Source organism: Schistocerca cancellata, chromosome 6 (genome assembly GCF_023864275.1).
Source record: "Schistocerca cancellata isolate TAMUIC-IGC-003103 chromosome 6, iqSchCanc2.1, whole genome shotgun sequence".
Taxonomy (NCBI): Eukaryota; Metazoa; Arthropoda; class Insecta; order Orthoptera; family Acrididae; genus Schistocerca; species Schistocerca cancellata.
In genome coordinates, this window is record NC_064631.1 from 481721108 (window position 1) to 481726170 (window position 5063).

Here is a 5063-nt window from a genome sequence, read left to right on the forward strand (position 1 = left end):
CCCAAAATTGGCAGCCAGGTTGTGCACGACGGTGGACACTCCACTTTGCCTTTCTTCGGTCACCATTGGGGAGGTAGGTGCCTCTCTTCCTATTATTTAAGCCACGTTAGATGATGTGCAAAGTAATGTGTCTTTTCTGGAGGGCAGCCAGCTGGCCTATTTGCAATCTTGTAGGTCTCTGGCACACCCAGCACATTGAGGGAATCGCTTAATTAATTTCATACTGAACTTAAGGATTCCAAGATGAAAGGGGTTAACCGAGCGAGGTGGTGCAGTGGTTAGCACACTGGACTCGCATTCGGGAGGACGACGGTTCAATCCCGTCTCCAGCCATCCTGATTTAGGTTTTCCGTGATTTCCCTAAATCGTTTCAGGCAAATGCCGGGATGGTTCCTTTCAAAGGGCACGGCCGATTTCCTTCCCCATCCTTCCCTAACCCGAGCTAGCGCTCCGTCTCTAATGACCTCGTAGTCGACGGTACGTTAAACAACACTAACAACACTAACAACAACAACATGAAAGGGGTTAAGTAGTTGCTTAATCGGAAAAGGGACTTGCACTTTAGGGCGGCATCCCTGAGTTTATAGAGAGAGGGTGGTGGATTGGAGCATGAAATCTTAAGTTCTGATCAGGTCCCAGATAAGCAGTCTGGTTCCCAAGATCATTGTACCGGGCTGGTCCTTGACTTTGTGAATGGTACCTTGTTCTTTAAATTCTCTCCAGTGGAGAAGATAGCTCTCTGTTCTTATCAAACCCCGAGCCTCATTAATTCTGTAAGTTGCGAAACTAGGGAATTTTCGATTGGTCATCTTCAGGTGAGACGGTTGTTGGAAACTGGAAATTTGTGGTAAGGTCTTATGGGACCAAACTGCCGAGGCCATCGGTCCCTAAGCCTACACACAACTTTATCTAACTTAAACTAACTTGCGTTATGGACAACACTCACACCCATGCCCGAGGGAGGAATCGAGCCTGCGATGGAGGAGCTGCATGGACCATGACAAAAGGCGCCTCAGACAGGGTTTTTGTTGAATGTGTTGCGGGAGTTTCCGGATCTCTTCTCTGACAAACTGAGTGTTACTAATTTCATTCAGTAAAATATTCGTCTAGATGATAACGTTCCAGTTCGACATGCTCCTTATCGTCTTTCACAGCCTAAAATGAAAATTTTGAGGCAGAACATCAGTGCTATGTTGCGGGATGGTGTAATTATGCCTTCCAGTTCACCATATGCTTCCCGAGTGCTCCTTATCCTTCAAGCTCAGGGACAGGGCTATAGGCCAGTACTTGATTACATGGTCCTAAACAAGGTCCCCTTACCTGATCTTCAAAATTGTTTTACGTGATTTTCTGTGGCTAGTTGCTTCACTGTACTCGACTTGAATCAAGCCTATTACCAGGTTCCTTTGACCAAAGAATCGATGCATTTCACTGCCTTTTGCACGGACTAGAATCTGTAAGAGTGTGAAGCTATAACCTACTCGCCCTTGAAAAGTTCAAATTTTATCTTGAACGCAGAGAATTTGATTCAGAAACCGACAATCAGTCGTTGAGTAGGGTGCTGGTATGGCCCAGGAAAAGTTGTAGGATTGCGGAATGGGCTGTCCATATATCAGCCTTCCATTTCGAAGTATGCAATGTTAAAGGCTCCGACAACCAGGTAGCAGTTGCTCTTAGTCTTATGTTTCAAGAGGAGTGTCTGGGAGCTGAAGGTGAAGCTGGGGAGCCTCGTGATATTGTGTGCGGTGTATTATCCGAAGTACCACAATTGTTTGTCAGCCTAAAGGCCAAGAACGATCAGGATCCGTTATGGGTACAAATTAGGAGGCAATTGTTGTCTGGAGAGTGTGTTCTGAAGTATTTGTCAAAGGATGGGATTTTGCGTAAACAAGTAATTAAACTCGCTGAGCTAACGATTTGTCTCCCTGTTGAATTAGTTCCATCCATCTTCCAATTTTTCCATAACTCTTTGGTGAGTGGTCATTTAAGCCTTTACAAAATGTCAGCAAAGATATGTGCTCATCTCAGGTGGCCCTCATTGTGCAGGGATATTCACCGTTTGGTTAATGAGCCTGTCTTGTAAGTGAGGTAGACCGAACACTAACTCGCCCAGGGGGTTGTTGCAGTCCGACAGCAGAATCCTATGGATAATCCCTTTATCGATTCCGTAGGCCCGGCAGGTGTGGCCGAGCGGTTGTAGGCGCTACAGTCTGGAACCGCGCGACCGCTACAGTCGCAGGTTCGAATCCTACCTTGGGCATGGATGTATGTGATGTCCTTAGGTTAGTTAGGTTTAAGTAGTTCTAAGTTCCAGGGGACTGATGACCTCAGAGGTTAAGTCCCATAGTGCTCAGAGCCAGTTGAAGCATTTTTTTGATTCCATAGGACCCATTTCCCCGTACTAAGAGGGGCAACCATTACATCTTGATTGTTGTTGACGCATTCTCTCTGTTTATTTGGGCTGCTTCCTAGGAGAGGGGCTACAGCCTCCATTCAAAAAATGTTCAAATGTATGTGAATTCCTAAGCGACCAAACCACTTAGGTCATCGGTCCCTAGACTTACACACTTCTTAAACTAACTTATACTAACCTATGCTAAGAACAACACACACACACCCATGTCCGAGGGAGGACTCGAACCTCTGGCTGGACATGACATGATGCCTCAAACCGCGTGACCACTCTGTGCACAGCCTCCATTATCATCCATCACCTAACTGGCATCTTTTCATGGTTTGCCCCTCCCCCCCCCCCCCCCGCAGGCCCTTCTGACCAATAATGCTCTGGCCTTTGTCTCTGGGCAGATTAGACAGTTTCGTTTCCACAATGCCATAAGGCATATTACCACCACAACATATTATCCTAATGTGTCGTTTGCAGAGAGTGTCAATCTTAAGGCTTTCTTAATCAGACATCACACTAAGTCTCCTAACAAATGGAATGGCACCCTCTCAGGCACAACTTCGTGTTCAGTTCCGCCCAGCATGAGTCATCCAAGGCTGTTCTTGCCGCTCTTATGTTAACATATGCCATTAATTCCTCCTTCTCCAACTTGTGGACCATTAATGACCTTTTACCCACACTGATCACTCCTGGTCTGCTCAAACAGAATTGGCAGAGGGGCAGGCAGAATATAAAATTCGCTCACTGCCATGAGGCAAGGTGCTACTATGGTGGCAGACGACCCTTGTGGATTAAGATGGGAGATAAGTCTTTTGTTAGAATCTTTGTGGGTGCTGATGTTGGTAAGTTGACCTGCCACTTTGTGGGTTTGATTTCTATCATCAAGGTTTTGGGGCCCATTAATTTGCTATACAAGGAGTTAACCACCGAGTTCACCTTAGTCAGGTGAAGTCTGTCAATTAATGTAACCTTCCATTTTTTCTGGGGGGCTCTTTCGGTTTGAGGGAGGGAGGTTGAGTCATGGCGGCTTCTGAGAAGGCGCGCACACCATTCTACTGGCGCCACTTGTGTGCATGTTCCATTATATTCTGGCCCACAACATATCATATTTGCTTGGTTATGTGTTCCCTCTGGGGGCAGCGTGGTAGTAAATGGTATCTGAGAAATGGAGATGAATGGGTGTACCTGGGTACTTGGCGTCCTGGCGATTGCAGCAATTTAAAACCGCTGACCATTAGGTTACTGGGGCCCATTTTTAGCTCCAGCGTTGACCGTTGCTACTGGCGAGTATAGCGAGCATGGAGAGGCGTGCAGGTTGGTTATAAAGTGCGTATGTCAACTGTAGTCTGTTAAATACGCCGAGATGTATTGAACAGCTTGTTAGCAGCTACAGCCAGGAGAGCAGTATTACGTGGTACCTGCCTGGAGTCCTGAAGCTATTCTATTGGCATCCTTGGCATTTATTTGAAATTAAATATGAAGACTGTTCAGTGAGTACTGTACTTAAATGTTGCTAATTCTGCCCCAGTGTGAGCTGGCCAGTAATCTGATTCCTTTATGGTTTTCAGTGACACCTTTTGGAGCTATGTGTGTCAATCAGGAAGTTTCTGTAAGGGCCAATCTAGAATTTTGCAATGTTAATCTTGTACTTTAAACTGTATTTTGTTATTACTGTTTATTTGATAGTACTGATTATAATTTTCGTTTGTTACAGACCTTATTGCCCTTCCTGGGGCGAGTTATTGGGTTTGGCCTGTAGCTAAATTTGAGTGCTCTCAGCGAAAATCTATATATGTGTGAGTTATGTGTATATGTGCACATACACACACTCTCTCTCTCTCTCCATGCTGACGAGCCCTTCGGATTATAGGTACTCATTTTAAATGGCCACTTGCCATTTGGTTTGTATCCAGATTAGAGTGTCTATTAGTCCCTAAAGGCACCCAGTAAATGTATACCTTGACCTCTTTGACCTTGTTTGATTATTATGTGATTATTCTTTAAATTACTTTGTACATTGATTGTTGTTATACTAGGATGGTGAACTTACAACTTTTATCAGTGAGCCACTTGGATACTGAAGTTTTAGTAGATGGTTTGCTTGAAAACAGTACTTAATTGCTCATTTAAGTATTGCTGTATGTGTTAATTTCTGACAGGCTTGTTTACTGTTTGTTATTTGTTACATGTTGACACCTTGTATTGGCAGCAGTTGATGCATTGATGTTTTGCTGATTAATGGTAGGGACATGTCTTCCTTCTGCTTCAGCGAATTTTCTATCATTGCTAGGTGTTGGCAGGTCACATGCACTTTTATAGATCTACTGTTCCAGCCTCAACTTGAGTAATTTATTGTCATTCTTTTGGTATCAAGCCATGGTAGGGGGGGGGGTCGCTGGCTAAGGTTTGCCTTTAGTGATTTTAAGGAAGCAATTTACTCAGTGTTTCTATTATTGTAAGGTCCTTGTGAGTGTGTGATGAAAACTTTTGGGCAAACTGAACACTGAGTTTCTAGAGTTCCTAAAAAATATAAAGGTTTAGTTATCATTGTCATATTAATAGCGTCTTAGTGGTACTTGTAGTTCATTTAAGTACTTAACTTGATTTATGATAACAGCATTGTAGCTAACCAGTGAAGCATTACTGTTCTTTTAGGTTT

General features: G+C 44.1%; 1 non-coding gene across 1 annotated transcript; it reads left to right on the forward strand.

The window, feature by feature from the left end:
• Positions 1–260: 260 nt before the first annotated feature.
• Positions 261–333, forward strand: Trnaa-cgc (transfer RNA alanine (anticodon CGC)). The gene has a single exon. It is a non-coding gene; the product is annotated as a tRNA-Ala (tRNA).
• The last annotated feature ends 4730 nt before the right edge of the window (positions 334–5063 follow it).